The sequence below is a fragment of the Cupressus sempervirens genome, chromosome 2 (assembly GCF_028749045.1).
Source record: "Cupressus sempervirens isolate cs-2001-9-10 chromosome 2, ASM2874904v1, whole genome shotgun sequence".
NCBI lineage: Eukaryota > Viridiplantae > Streptophyta > Pinopsida > Cupressales > Cupressaceae > Cupressus > Cupressus sempervirens.
Genome location: NC_143119.1, coordinates 48,553,476 through 48,570,745, shown reverse-complemented (window position 1 = coordinate 48,570,745; position 17,270 = coordinate 48,553,476).

Genomic DNA, 17,270 nt, shown 5'->3' with positions numbered 1-17,270 from the left:
GTACAAAGATCTGTTGCAGCAACATGAGAAGAAAGAAGATGATTATGTAGTGCTGGATGATACTCCAAAAGATGATGTTCCAGCCATTCTTCATGATATGCAACAACTGCAACAAAAAATACCACACACACCAGTAAATGTTAGACAGTCAACAAGGAAAATTAGACCTCCACAAAGGTTTTCTCCCTCTTTGTATTCTATTTTACTTACTGATGCTGGTGAACCTGAAAGTTATGATGAAGTTGTGTAGGTGGATACTAAGATTCAATGGGTCTACAATGAAAGATGAAATGGACTCTTTGCTAAAAAATAAGACATGGGATTTGTGCAAGTTGCCTGCAGGTAAAAAGGCTTTACATAATAAGTGGGTTTACAGGTTGAAAGAAGAGGAAGGAGGTAAGAAAATATTTAAGGCCAGGTTAGTTGTAAAAGGATTTGCACAGAAAAAGGGAATTGATTTTGATGAGATATTTTCTCCTGTTGTTAAAATGACTTCTATTCGCACTGTTTTAAGTCTTGTGGCTACTGAAGATTTTCATTTAGAGCAGATGGATGTTAAAACAGCCTTTCTTCATGGTTATTTGGATGAAGAAATATATATGGCTCAGCCATAGGGTTTTGAGGTCAACGGTAAGGAGAACTTAGTGTGCAAATTGAAGAAAAGTTTATATGGATTGAAGCAAGCACCTCGGCAATGGTATCTAAAATTTGATAGTTTTATGCATGAGCATGGATATAATAGGTGTCATTCAGATTATTGTGTTTATTTTAAGAGGTTGGATGATGATAGCTACATTATTTTATGTCTATATGTTGATGATATGCTTATAGCTGGGTCTAACATGCATCATATTAAGGGGCTAAAATGCCAATTAGCACATGCATTTGCTATGAAGGATTTGGGGGCAGAAAAACAAATCCTTGGTATGAAGATTTGCAGAGATAGGAAGAACAAAACCTTGATGCTATCTCAAGCTGATTATGTTGAGAAGGTGTTGCAACGTTTCTATATGGAGAATGCTGAATCTGTCAGCACACCTTTACCTAGTCATTTGAAATTGACTAAGGAGATGTGTCCCAAGACACAGGAAGAGGAGGATAAGATGTCTAAGGTACCATATGCTTCAGCTGTAGGAAGTTTGATGTATGCTATGGTATGCACTAGGCCAAATATTGCACATGCAGTGGGAGTCGTTAGCAGGTATATGAGTCATCCAGGATTTGAGCATTGGAATGTTGTCAAGTGGATTCTTAGATATTTGAGAGGAACATCCAATAAGTGTTCACACTTTGGGGGCTCTACTACTGATTTACAGAGCTATGTTGACTCAAATTTGGCTAGGGATATTTATACTAGGTGGAGTACTACAGGTTATGTCTTTACTATTGGTGGGGCAGCCGTGAGCTGGGTTTCTAGGTTACAGAAGATTAATGCTCTCTCCACTACAGAGGTAGAGTATGTTGCTGCTATAGAGGTAGCCAAGGAGATGATATGGCTTCAGTTCTTCTTGGAAGAATTGGGACATCCTTAGAAGGATAATTATTTGTTCATAGATAGTCAGAGTGCCATTCATCTTGCTAAGAATTCAGATCTACATTCTAAGACCAAACACATACAGTTGCGGTACCATTTCATTCGATCAATTTTGGAGGATGGACAGTTAAAGCTGGAGAAGATACATACCAATGACAATCCAGCAGATATGTTGACAAAGGTTGTAACAAGGGAGAAGCTGAACTCCTCTTCAGCTTTGGTTGGTCTTTTAGACTGAACATGAATAAAAGAACAGTAGAGTCCAAGATGGTTTGATCCAGTGGGAGTCCCATGTGGTTGTGGTATTGCTATAGGATCAGTCTCCAAGTGGGAGATTGTTGTTTAGTGTGGAGCTTGATTAGTCCCCAAGTGGGAGATTGTTAGATTGTGGTGACTGATCAGGAAAGTACTGTACATACTTCATAAATAGTGGGGCCGAAAAAAAAATTTGGGCAATAGCCGACATATTATGGCTGACATATGGCCGACGTGTTATAACCCTAAAGCAGTTTAATACTTGTATAAAAGGGCTTAGGGTTGGGTATTTTTCATAATGTTGTGATGCAAAATTGGTTCTTATGGCGGTATTGAGCTGTAAGGGATTATGGATTGTAATCAGGTTGTAATCGCTGCATTGTAATAAGATCAGACTTGTTGTTTGGTGGATGTAGCCCAGGGATTGGGTGAACCATGTTAAATCTTGGTGCCTTGTGTTCATTTTTTGTGTGTTCTATTATTTTTTGTTATTGGCTATATTTTCATGTAGTTTTTTATTTCTATCCGTGGTTTATCCTAACACATGGTACGATGATATCTTTTTTTATGCTTTGGGGGATGTCAACATGCTTTTGGGCAGGATCTTGATAGGATTGGATTGGAGTGGATGGTGCGATAGGAGGTGAAGGGATGGATTCTTCAAAGGAAGCAGATGGATAGATGGGAGATTCGGTAGTGGAGATGGGTGAGTAGAAGATGGATGCGTAAGGGTCATTATGAGAGATTTGGGAAATGCTTGGAGGTGATGTGGATAGGATTTGGAGGGATTTTATAGGTGGTGGGATTTTGATGCTTGCGAGAAGTGGAAGGATTTTAAGCAATTTGATGGATGGTATGGGGATGATAGCTATGGAAGATGGAGGTGATATTATAGATCGGGAAGCTTCATCACTGACTACTTCACATGGTTGGATTAGATCACATGGCTTATCGACTGCTAGAGGCAGCTTTTCTTGTATTTCCTCTAGGAGATTCCTTGGAGACTCATGTTTCAGAGGTGGAGGTGGATTGAAAGGAATAGCTAGTGTGATGGGGGTGGAAGATTGGAAGCTTGGTTGATTGGATGGTGGGGGAGAAGCTAGGATATCAGATGGCATGACTAGATAGTTTGGAAGAATGCATGGATTTTGGGGGATTCTTGGGGAATGTTTCTAAGGCTTTCAATATACCTGTCATAGTCAACAAGATTTTCATCATCATTTGAATAGGAGGTGGTGGGAGCAAGGACAATACGATCAAACACATCATGATAGGTTTGGGATTTCATGTTTTGATGATGAGTCAGATGGGGATGGGGTCTCGCATATGGATGAACACAGAAGCTCATGGTTGGATTTGGATTAAGTGCAAATTTTGGATTGGCTAATGAAGGATTTCCTAGGGAGAGTTAAAGCTGTATGACAGACCTAAGGAGGATTGGCTAGAGATTTTTGGCTTTCTTGTGGATGGAAGACTTCAAGGGCATGCCATCAAAAAGTGAGATTTTTTCTTTTCTGTGCGTTGGATTTGGTGGTGGCTGTGTCAACTTGAGGATAAACTAATGATCCTATGGGCATGATACGAGATTGACCACTTGTGGATCCCAACCTTTAGCTCAAGGTGATGAGGGATACAAGTGACAAAGATGGATTACCATAGACAATGCTCTATCTGAGGGATAACCTTAGTGAGATTGGTTGATTGGTAAGATTGATTAGATAGAAAAATTTTGGCAGAGTGACAACAACTCTTTAAAGGCTTGGGTGTGATTTTGGATTGCTTTGCTAGCTGGCTGGGGGGATGATTTGGATGGACTTTGGTTTTGCGATTGTTCTAAGGCAGAGAACTAAGGGAGCTTGGATGATCTTCTGATGAGGTAGTGACTACGCTAAGTATGCCTTGAGCTGGGAGATTTCTACTTTTCTAAGATTTTGACCAAAGTTGGCAAACATTCTTTCAAAATCTATGAACAAACAAGCAGAAAAAATTTTGGAGCAAGCACGTCAAAGACACCAACATCCTCGAAAGCTTTCTACAAGGATGAAATTTGGTTTAGCTATGGAGTCCTCGATATACCCAAGGTACGTGAGGCCCAAGTCCGTAGATGAAATCAAAAAGATGTCACACAGTCGAGAGGAGTGGTAACCCACTTCTCCTCTTTCACTTCTCAAGGGTATAAAATTCCTTGAGGCTTAGCCCGAGTGATAAAATCTTGATCCCAAGAGAGGTGTCTTTGGATTCACCTCCCAATCTTTATACTCCATCGAAACGCTGGAGTTGAGGTCATCCAAGGGGTGATGAAATCTCCAAGCAAGCCTCCTAAAAAGTGTAAAACAAGACCACATACATGATCTTGGATTTTAAAAGACACATGTCCATTCCAATTGATGATTTAGATTTTGCAAGTTATGATTGAAGACACTTGTGATATGGCATACAATGTTCATTCCAACTTGACAGCGTCATCAACATAATGGAAGTCGAGAGATCGTCAACATAAGAAATGCGAGCATCATTGAAAATGCGTCAAAACCATGCGATGTTTATTGATTGTTAGGCATTCAAGATTGAGTGTGAGTTTTTTTTGAGCCCAAAACAAAGATATGTGAAACTTGATTTGTCAAGCACGCACCCAAAGGCCCTCCACGTCAAGATTTGTTCAATTATTATACCCAAATGAAGTTTTTAGCAAAGCTAATGTGCATTCAAGAGATTTTCTAACTTAGAAAAACTAATAAAAACACAAGTGAGGTTTGATCTTTGTGGAGCACTTAACACCCTCTTAGGTGGACCCATCCCCATAAATGGCACTGAGATTGCAACCAATGGTTAAATTGATGGATGATTAAAGAGGGTGAGTCCAACTACAAACTCACTCAAAGCATTTTTATTAGCTTTTATAACCTAGAAGATCACAAAAATGTGGATTTAGATTCTTTTTATGCCAAAAAATTGAAATGTGAGATATTGCAATGGTTAATTAATCTTTTGCATTCAAGATTGAGTTTGTTTGTTTTAAGCATGCATTCCAAGAAAGGTTGATTTTAATCCATGACATTCAAGATTATGTTTGAGCAAAATTCATTCAAAGGAAAAACATTCAAGTTCATTCCACGAAAAACTTTAAAAACATGATTAAATTTGTTGCTCCAACTTGCAATAAGACAAAAAAAGCAAATTGATTAGTCACCTAAAAATTTCAAAATTTGAAGCTTAACTATGGAAAAAATAAAATCAACTTCTTTTGTTCTTTTTCTTAGGCATAAAAATGCTTAAAATAGCCTCTACTCTATGGAACAAAGATGTTAAAACAAAAATGCAACAAAGATAGGCGGAGATGATAGTTTATCAGACATAGACGTCAAACTACAAAGATGTTGATCTGCGGAGACGTCGATCTGTGAAGATGACAAAGAAAGAGGTGTAGACGACAGTTTAGGTTGGTGACAGCAGAGATGATAGGTCAGGTTGGTGGCGGCGGAGATGATAGAGTATCTGGCAGAGACGACAGTTTGCAGGTGCAGACGTCAATCTACAGAGATGACAGTTGAGGTTGCAGAGACAACAGAATAGCTAGTGGAGATGATAATTTACAGGCGCAAATGCCAATCTATAGAAACGACAGTTGAGGTTGCAGAGACAAAAAAATAGCTAGCGGAGAAGATAGTTTGCAGGTGCAAACGCCAATCTGCAGAGATGACAGTTGAGGTTGCGGAGATGACAGAATAGCTGGCGAAGACGATAGTTTGCAGGTGCAAATGCCAATCTGTGGAGATGACACTGTACAAAAAAACTAAAATGCACGGATTTTTCCCAAAAAAAAAAAAAAAAAAAAAATTGATTTTTTAGAGGGTATGTCTTCTTCCTAATTGCAAATTTCAACCTACAAAAATAAGGAAAACACCCTACAACCTACTCAAACAACAACAAGCATTAGAGTGTTAGTTTATAAAAGCAACATGTAGATTGAAATGGATAAATAAATGACCCATTGTGAGGTCCCACCGGGCGTGCCAAAATGTAGAACAATATTTAGTGTGCAAAGAACATTAACAATAAGAGAAACATTCACAAACTAAAACTAAATTCACATATAAGCTTAGACAAAAAAAGAAAATAAGAAATGCAAACCTCAAAAGAGAAAACACTCCATGCTTCCTTGATTTTGTAGATGTTTCCTTTGATGTGGATGTATGCTCAATTGCTTGCCCAATTGCTTCAATGGTGGAGATGGGTAATGGAAAATTGGTAGCCTTGTGAGCTCTCAATTCGGCATTATAAAGTTAAGATTGATGACTTTGGTTCTCAAAATAGCATGGTAACTTTAGCTCAAGGATTGTGATGAAATGGATTGGGAGGGGATTCAATTTATAGGCCAAGGGGTAGAGGGATGGAGGACTAAGATGCAAGGAGAGATGAAAGCTTAAGGAGAGCTAGGATGCACTCAAAGGAGTGCACATAAATTGTGCTTGTTTAGCACCAATGGGAAGGTGACACTTGTCACAAGGAGGATGAGTGTGAGAGGGTAGGATAAGGGGTTGGTTAAAGGAATGATGAGGGAGATTGAGTATGGAAGAGGGATGTAAGATTCATGAGTGGGATTGTAAGATTCTTTTATGGTTTTTAAGAGCACTCATGGCTTGGTGGTTGGGACATTTTGGAGAGGGGACTTTGATTTGGTTTAGGAAAGTCTTAAACTTGTTTAGGGAATGTGACAACATTAGGGGTTGGATTAGGCTTGGGTTTAGGATTAGATTAAGGATTTTCAAGATGTGCAAGTGGATGGCATTAATGAGGTTGGGTGAGTTAGTGGCTAAGCTAGGTTAGTATGGGTGGATGGGGTGGATTAGGCTAAATGGAGGATTAGGGATAGGTTAGGGGTTTTTAGATTTTTGAATTTTATTTATCAAATAGATTTATTTAATAAATGGGGATTTTTGGAATTAGATAGGAGAAAAAGATTTAGTTGATAAATGATAGGTTATTTTATTTATCAATTTAGGATTATAGATGATTAATTAAATTAATCAGCTAGGGGATGACAAAGGATTAATTAAATAAGAATTTAATTAATGATGTCTTTAGAGATAACTAAATAGGATTACTAAAGCAGTGTAATCAAATTTAGGTGTCTACACATTGAACTTGGAGATTTAGGTGTCTACACATTGAACTTGGAGATTCAAGATTTTGAGGTTTTGACTATAAAGTGACTTCAAATATGCTTGGAGTATTCAGGATTTAGTTGGTGTTTGACACATGTTAGAAGAATGTTTCTTGATGAAGAAATATCTTTTTTAGTTCTTCCTTTTTGTTTGGACTATTTTTTGTGGTTTCACAATGTACACCTCATTTCGCTTAGAAAAAGGGACACCCCTACTTTATTTTTTAGCTTTTCAGACCCCTAGTCTAGGGTTTGAGTCTTTTTTAGGGTTTTGCCTAGTGTTTTTACCTAATCTGGGTCTTTTCTTAAAAACCCAAATTACTAGAAACCATATTTTTGAGGGAGAAAATCAAATTCAATAAGAGGCACACTACCACACCTAGTGCACCTCACTAGGTGTGCTACTATGTTAGTTTCTTAAGGAAAGGCATATTCCTCATGGAAATGCATAGTTATGCACCTCCAAGAGGTGCAAACAATCTTAGGCCTATAAAGCCTGGGACTCTGCCCCTATGCTCACTTTATTCTCTCCTCTAAGCTCCCACCTACCACACCTTTGCAGCTTCCGAGGTGTGCAAGGTCCGCACCTATTTTTGTATTTATAAACAAAACTTAAAAATCTTAAACCTAAGCTACCACAAAGCTCTGCCTAAGATAAAGGTGTGTAGGTGCACACCTATTCAAGGTGCACACATGTAAACCTTTAATAAGGCAAGCTTCCTAAATAAGTGGAAAAGGGTGCACACTTAGCACACCCCGCAAGGTGTATTAAGTGTGCACCCCTTGTCAAAACTTCCACTCCTTACCATGTTATAAGGATAGTATTAAGAGAGTCTTGGTGTACGAAGGCACACCTAGCACATGTCTAAGGTGCACAAGGCACAACATTTTTTTTTTTTCAGAGGGTTTTTATGAGTTTCAAGTATTTTTTAGCAGTTTATGTAGATTAGGGTTTCTAGGTTATTTTTTGTCATAATTAGGGTCTATGTAAATTAGTTTTTTCCACCTCTAGACTAATGAATTTTTTTTTTGTGAAAATTAAATGGCTTCCTCCTCATTGTCCCTTGCTACAAAGATGGCCCCAAAACTAGTAGTCTTCAAATTCCAAGGTGTTCCAACAAAGTCAAATTTCCAAGATGAATATTCAGAGATTCTAGACACTAAGCTCAACCATATCAACTGGAATGCATTCATGGTGTTATGCAATAAGTCAAAAAAAAGACCCTATATGGTATTTGCACTTATCAAATTAGGGCTAGTCAATGCAACATCACACTCAGTATCAATACAGTCTTCAGAATTAACCATGGCATTAGTAGAGAACTATGTTTTAGAGGAAAGCATTGTGAAAAATATAAATGGAGAGATTGTCCTAGATCTGAGGCCTACGAATATAGAGAAGGTATTCCATTTTCTAAGAGTATATTAGTATATAAGGTTAACATATTATCAAGAAAAAAAGTGGTATAGAGAGCATGGAGAGGAAGCATTTGAAATCATTAAATCTCCATATCTCATTGAGAAGACTCCTCTTGGATGAAAAGAAGGAAAAGTAGATATGATGAGGAGTTATATGAAAGATGATATTGGACATTCTATAGTACTCTTGAGTAGAGTTATGGGATTACCAACAACAAGACACCTGAACATATGGATAGTACACTATATTGAGACCATTAAAACAACAAATATGCCAATTGATTGGCATTCAGTTCTCAGTGATAATTTAGATGAGCAATTGTTGGTGGTCAAGAATAACAAAAGGTTCTACATGATATCCTATTTGGTGTACCTATTAGCTATAAGAACAACATATTATTTGGGATTGTTCAAAAGGGGTAATATTCAAGATGAAAATGCATGGCCTTATGTTGTATACTCCCTGTTGGTAAGGAAAAATCTTTTAGAGCACAATAATGAATACAGAATAGTGAATGATGCCTTCATTTTTACAATCATCCAATTCATTGAATGAGATTATGTGAAAAGGATTTCAGATGAGGTAGCGGTGAAGATTAGAAAAATTGATACCTACTACATTCAATATAAGACATTCACCAATTTTAGGGTAGTGGGTACGACTGTCAATCCAAAAAATCTCCCTAGTTATGCATGTGATAGGCTTATATTATTGGAGATTACACGACAACTCTTGTCTACATATGAGAGTTTAAGGAAGCAACACAAGAAAACCTGGGTATGGCCCATTATTATAGGTCCATTCAGTGTTGTCTGGAAATAGGATATTCTAACTTATGAGTCTGTGTGCAATCAATATCTCTTGGAGGAATATAACTCTCCTCATCCCGTCTTTGATAACATTGGCAGAGTTCAATACTTGATGGAAAAATAATTCCAACATGAAAATTCCATAGAGGATCATTGGATGAATGTAGTGGATAACTATGAAATCTAAATTAGGGATTATTGTAGGATGACTCTCTATTTAGCAAGAAGTGCCTTGAAAATAAAGGTCCCTTTAAAGATAGTGTAGCAAGACACTGAAGAGGTCCTAGATCCCTTGTACAATAGACATAAGATATTTGATCAACCTATCATGAATGTGGAGATTGATCAAGAAGAAAAAACACATATTAATCATAGGGTGAGGAATGTCATCCAATTGACCAAAGATTGGATCCAAAGACCAGTCAAGCTAGATTTGATTCCATAAACTGTGGTTTTCCTAGTTACAGCTCGCCTAGTGAAAGGTAAAGGAGAAAATGTGACAGTACCAACATTCACAGCTTAGTCTCTAGTAAGGCCAAAAATAGTGCATCAACTTGATAGAGAAGTTGGGTACTTCAAGGTGCAGAAGGGTAAAGGCAAAGGGAAAAGAACTTCCCTCAACAAGTTGAGCCTAGAGAAGAGGCAACTCAAAAACCAAAACAAAAAAGGATAGAGAATGTAAAAAAGGCAAAAAATGTAGAAGATATCTAGACTTAGGATAACCCGGTAGTACCACTACTAGAATAGGGGTAAGGAGCTTAAACAAAAACACAAGAAGTGTCTCCACCTGCACAAGAGCAAGAAGCATACCCATCGGCTCCCAAGAGAAGAAAGATGAATCTTCGATTAGAAGGACATGGAGACAAAGGGTGATAAGAAAGGTTATTCCTTTTCCATTAGTCTCAAAAGTTATTCCAGAAGAGGAAGAAGGGCATGATGAAGATGAAGAAGATAACCTTCCCTTGAGTCAAAGGACTCATCTTACTAGGGCTATAAAGGTAGAATGGAGAAGAAGCTCTACTATAACACCACCATCCATTATGACATAGTCTATTTAGGCTACAACTTCAAAGGATGAATTACAAAAATGGATTGATGAGCAAGAAGACCAAGGAGTTGATGTCTTCCAAATGTCAGATTTTTATTTCATGCTTGTAGGCACTGAGTTGGTAGGCAATAAGATAAGGGATACTCCAACTAATCAACCTCAAAAATAGAAATGGATCCAATTTTTACCTGAGCCACAAGGACCCAAAATTGCTCCACCATCACCAAATCAAGATTCATTGTGCATGAATAAAGGTTTAGTTACTCCTCTCCCTTTGGGTACTGAAGAATAGGTATGAGCTGAACATGAAGAGTTGCTACAACAAATACCCACCAATGAAGTGTCAAAAGAAGAGAAAATATATGAGCAACCTTAATAGACTTCCCAAGATATAGAGGTGAGGATTGTGGACTTTACAGAGATGCCTGATGTAGATCTCTCACAAAAGGAGAAGACTCCAGAGAGGAGTGATAAGGGAAAAAGCATAGTAGTACAGACTCCATCTTCATCTAAAGATAAACCTCTAATGGAAAATACTTTGAGATGATTGAGGAAAGAGGTGTTGGTTAGGCACAAAATGTAGTTTTATGGTACTAAAGAAGAGGGAATGGGAGAATTAATTGAAGCTCTCAAGAAACCTCAACCACCCGTGGGTGATGCATGAACATTGGCTTTTGTCATGAATTATCAAAATTAGGACTTGTTTGCCCCTATTTCTATCCCTCCTCCTAATGTAGACATTGAGAATTTGACCCCAAAAGTTTATCAAATTAGGGAGTTTGTGCTTGCAAAACCCATTGTGGATACTGCCAAATTGATGGTTATTATGGGGATCAAAGAAGTGTTTGGGTAAGTACACCAAGTTGTGGTGCCAAAAGGGGGGTATAAGTGGACACCTTTTTCCTAAAATCTACAAATTTTGAACTTCAACAAGAATTTGAAGATAGTTACACTCAAAATTTTAATAAATGACAAAAAAAAAGCCATATTCCTTTGAATCTAGTTTCTAAACTACTATTTTTTTTCAAAATGGTTTAGCTTTAGGTCTTCAAAAAATGGGGCCACAAAAAGTGGTACTGTTTATTCCAAAAAAACATAACACAATACAAAGTGGCCCCCCTAAAATTTTAACTTTTTTTTTGAAATTCTTTAATTGCTCTAGTCAAAATTTACTTAACACTGTGTAGTTTATCCCAGATTTTTTGAGTAATTTTATAATGTGTTTTTTTTAAAAATAAATTTTTTAACTAGACACATCCCAAAAATGTGAAATATCTGTGTGCTCCCCCTAGAAATAATTGAAAACTAATCTAAAATCAAAACTTTTTGTTTTCAAAGTGTGTAGAATGGAGTCTAGTTTCTAAAAAATTAAGTTGTTGCAAAATTCAATGAACGAACTAAAATCTATAGCCCAATTAGTACATGGTGGTTTTTGACAAAAAATGAACATACATTCAAAAGAAATTATAGATGAAAGGCTTGAAATAGTTCAAATTAAAAATAAATTATATGGTTAGATAGCTAACACAGAGACCTATAATGCTATGTAACCTAATCTTATCGATACCCAACCACGAGGAATCTTGAAGGGGAGCACACAAGAAAAATCAATCATTTTTGGTATGTTTGCTGGAAAACATGTCTTAGACCTATTTATAAACTCCAAACCTTTGGGTTGGATATCCAAGGCAAAACCAAGCCTTAGGCTTGGGTTTAATTCAAAGCTTTCAATAGCATGTGCGCCCTATAGCGCGCACGCGCTATTGGAAGCATTGAGTTCTCAGTAGTGCATGCGCGTTATAGGACGCACACACTATTGAGGCCTAAATTGCAAACCAAAACCAAAAGAGATCTAGGTGGGTGGGGGAAGGGGAATGGCTATGTGTGTGTGAGAGAGAGACAAAGAGATAGAGAGAGTAAGTGGTGGGAGATAGAGTGGGAGAGGAAGAGTGAGAGAGAGGAGGATGGGAGTGCATGTGTATGAAAGAGAGAGAGTATGGAACAAGAGAGGGGGAAGACAGAGTAGCTCAAGAGAGAGTAGAGGATGGAAGAGAGAGTAGGCAATGGGAGAGGTAGAGAGAGTGGGGATAGAAATGTGTGTAAGAGAGAAAGAGAGAGAGAGTAGGGGATAGGAGAGAGTGTGAAAATGTAAGAGAGAGTAGGGGGTAGCAGAGGGAGAGAGTAGAGAGGGAGAGGGAGAGGGAGAGGGAGAGGGAGAAGGAGAGGGAGAGGGAGAGGAAGAGGAGAGAGAGAGAGAGAGAGAGAGAGAGAGAGAGAGAGAGAGAGAGAGAGAGAGAGAGAGAGAGAGAGTGAGAGAGAGAGAGAGAGAGAGAGGAGAGAGAGAGAGAGAGAGAGAGAGTAGGTGTTGAGACAGGGAGTGGGAGAGGGATTGCGAGTGACAAAAAAAGTAGGGGATGGGAGAGGAGAGAGGGGGGATGGGTGTGTGTGTGTGAAAGAGAGAGGGTAGGGAATGAGAGAGGGGAGAGAGAGATAGAGAGAGTAGGAAATGGCAGATGGATGGGAGAGAGAGGGAGAGAGTGAGTGAGAGAGAGAGAGAGAGAGAGAGAGAGAGAGAGAGAGAGAGAGAGAGAGATAGTAGACAATGGGAGAGGGAGTGGGAGGGAGAGAGAGGTGGAATGGAAGTGTGTAAGAGAGATAGAGTAGGGGATGGGAGAGAGTAGGCAGTGGGAGAGGGACTCTAGACTTTGAAGTCTTATATAAATTTCAAAAGGGTATCTGAATCTACCCATAGAATAGTTAGATTTCAACCTAAGGGGAATTTAAGTCCAAAAAATAAAAGTAGGAGACCTACAAGGAATTCTATGATAGTCAACATTTTGTACTGTATGACAATTGGAGGATTAAACCAAGAGTTCATTCTCAATCAGTTCAACATAAGTAAGGTGTCCCAATAGAAACTTGGGGTTGGTGCAGCAATTGGTGAAGAGTTACAGTTATTGGCTTGGAATAGGGCTAGTATCCATAAAACAAAAAGGTGCAAGATCTTGATTGGAGAAGTACACACCTTGAAGGAGTTCACAAATGACCCTATCACTTTGGATAGGCCACAAAAATGATATCCTAAAGGAGTAAGATATTAGGAAGGCCACAAGTTTAGTTTGGTAGATTAGGAAGAAGAAAGTTCTTAAACCTCACTTCTTGCTCAACATCTCTGCATTAGTGAGGGGGAGATGAAGAGGATAGATGGCTACATGGATATGGAAAAAATAGAAATATAAAGAGGGGGGGGGGAATAAGAGAGAGTGAGATACAAGGATAACATGAGCCAAAACTACCAAATTGTAGTGCTTGAATCCTTCATTAGAAAATCGGCACACAAATTTGAATATGAGTCTACAAAACAACATGTTCCTTCCACTTGTCATACTCTTTTATTTCCTTTTAAAGACGCTCTATGATTTTCCATAACATGCATTGTAAATTCCTTAACAAGTATAGCTCCCTCTTACAAGTATCTTATGTGTCATCTTAGATTCTTCCCCCTCTCATGTGAGATATCTCTCTTTCTTATACATCACAACTATTTATTGAAGCTCAACAAGCTAATTGTGTTTTTTCTTCTTGTCTATATTATTTTTGTAACAATGATTTTTTCTTCTACACAAACTTTGTGACCACTTGTGATTAAATTTTTATCTTATTTTTAACATAAATTTTTAGAGAACTTTTGATCTAATTTTGTTGGATAGAGTAATTTCAATCTACTGATTTCTTTCATGGAGTTCCTAATAAATCTCAAGGTTCTCATTTAGGTGACCAATTGCTAGGAGGTCCACGAATATTGCCTAATAAAGTTTATTTCCAGGAGGTCCTAATCAATCTTGATTGATAAAGTTTATTGCCAATCAATATTGTATCAAAAATTCAAACTAATTAGGTATTGAATTAAACTTGATAAATAAATGATAGAGAAGGAAACCTTTAAACATGAACAAGATCATAAATCATATGACAATGACATATTGCAAATGATTAACTTATGCTTAAACAATGATAAGGTTTATTGTTAATCAATATTCTATCAAATTTTCAAACATATTAGGTATTGAATTTAATGTCATACATAAACATATCTAATTTAATGTCATACATGCACATGTCTAATTTAATGTCATACACGAACATATCTAATTTAATGTTATACATGAACAAACATATAATATAAAATGATAACCAATAATGTCATGTACATTAACAAACACATGATATATTATGATAACCAATAATTTCATATATGAACAAACATATCATATATTAAGCAATAATGTCATAAGTTGAATAATGTCATACATCAAATAAATGTCATACGTCAAATATAGAATGTCATATACATCAAATGTGTATCGAATATGTCCACTGATGCCTATATATATACATGTCTAGATCAACTATATCTTTTCCTTCCCATGAGGGGAAGGAAACAAATCTCTCGACGTCTTTTGTCATCATGTGGAGGGAGATGGTGGAAATGACGGGGTCCTCCTGACACGCTCACTCATCCTCTTGTTGAGGCTCTTCTCCAACTCGAGCTGATACAAACAAAGTAGATATGAATCAATATTTATTATACATTGAAATTAAATATATGTACACACAAAATCAATTATTTTCTTACGGTCATCAAATATTCACTCTGTAAGTCCACCTCGAAGGCTCGTGGACAATCAGGCATGATGAGACCCTACAACAATTCAATAAATATAATCACTTATAAAATAACATTAGAAATTTTGAGACTAACTATTATAAACAACTAAATTGAAGAAAATTATTTCATACCTTAGTTAATGGTTGTGAGCTAGCCATAGCTACGGCCACTCCACGATCAACAAACTGTTGGAGATGAGGAGGTGTGTCCAACGTCATGAGTTGTATGCCATACAATACACGTTACATGTAACATGAAACATGAAATAAATATAATCAAATGAATTAAATTAACATGAAACAATTGTACCTATATGAAGCTTGTTCAATGTCTATGCTCTGAGTTTGTAGTAAAGGTTGAGGGTCCGGTAGAGAACTAATGCACATGCATAATTTTTTTTGTCAATCCTTAATATGATTACGTTATATATATGTATGTATGTATGTATGTATGTATGTATGTATGTATGTATTAAAATGATTAAATTGATACATACCTCTGGACTCATGGAGGGGACAAAAAATGGGCCTGGAGGATCGCTGCTAGGCCCAGCAACAATCTAACCCTAAATTTTGAACCAATAGATGCTAATTAATTAATCATTCACTATACATATGAAATGTCATCAGATTAGTAAATTATAATTGTAATTTACCTGTGTGTCAATGCCAAATGTGTCATTCAGGAACTCATCAGTGACAAGCCCATCATCCTCACCATCTCTAGTATGAGTGCCAAATGTGCATAGGGATCCACATGAAGTGCACATGTGACCATGACACATAGAAGGCTCCCCCTCAATTAATGGGCTCATGGAATGGATGAGGGTCTGTGTCAAAGCATTAATGGTCCCTAGAGCGCTGGCCTCTACATGTTCATTCACAACTGAAGGAATAGTCACATGCTCACATTGTAGCTTGACCACAGGTGCCCTAACTACATTAGGGTCATGACGTGCTCCTAGCCTCTCAAATGATGACCCCCTACCTCTACCCTGGGAGTCTAATATATCAAAAAAAATGGAGATCTCCCCAAGGACAAACTCACAATATAATTTCTTCAAAAAATACATGGGGACCTCATGATTTTTGCAACAAGGGGCATCAAAAACCATCCACCATCTATCCCAAAAATTATTTCTAATAGCATCGTGTATGCACCAATGGATGGGGAATCATTTAGTACCCTCTCTAATAGTATTTTGCTCACCAGGTTTTCTAAATAATGCACATATACTACCTTTTGGTATTTCTTTTTTTTTAACATCTTCATATGACAATTTATTTGCATAAAATCTTTTTTGTTCATCCCTCTTAACCCTCCAAATATCTAACTAACCACTAATTGAGGCTATTTGGGTCTTAATGGATTCGATGGATGATGCCAATTGAGCCCTCATTGGATTGGTTTGTCTAGATTCTTTCAACCGAGCAATGAGACCTTCTAATTCAGTTTTTCCTCTCTCTATTTCATTTATTATATTTCTTGTGTGCCTGGTAGAGGTCTTGCAATTGGTTCAAGTTGTGGAATTTTTTGTTCTTCTTGAGGAGGGTTTTGGTTTTGAGGTTGTTGAGGGTTTTGAGGTTCTTGTGGATTTTTCGGTTGATTATGGACATTTCCTGATAAAAAATCAATTGAAATCCAAATAAATAAACAAATCTAAATGAAAATTGTAAAAACCCTACAAAACAATATGAAAAACATATCAAACAATGCAAATTTAAGTTTAGATCACATACGGCGTCAATGTGGGTGCGCTTGTGATCTCGAATTTTGTTGGCAAGGAGGTATATTGGCAATGGATGGTGCAAAAATGTTGAGACTCCAACCCATGTACATGCTCCTCTACAGGAAAAGGGAAAAAACACTGATGGAAATGATGGGTTGCGGATGTGCAGCCCATCATATATAAAAAATTTATTTTTCTAATAGCGCATACGTGCTATTGAAAATAGAGGGAAAAAAAAGTTGGCACCTTTTTGGCACCACAACTCGGTGCATATGCCCATTTAGACACTTAGAATAGGATGAGACTGAATTGTTAAACCTTCGAAAGAAAATTGAAATCCTAAGGGGATATTTGAACAAAGTAGTTAGTCTATTGGATCCTGAAAATCTTGAAGAGACTCTAAATGTGGTACTTGAGAAAAGGGATAAGGAGACTATGCAACTAGATCCATTTTTTAAGGCTTGTCAGCAATGGCAAGAAAGTTTTGAAGAGAAAGGTGTGTAGATTATACAAGGAAATATTAAATTACTACACCACATGCAAAGTAATGTAGATAAGTTGGTTTCCATATTGAACCAGGATTTTGGGTTAACATACAAAGTACATACCTAGGGTAAACACCTACAAGCATTATAGTCAATA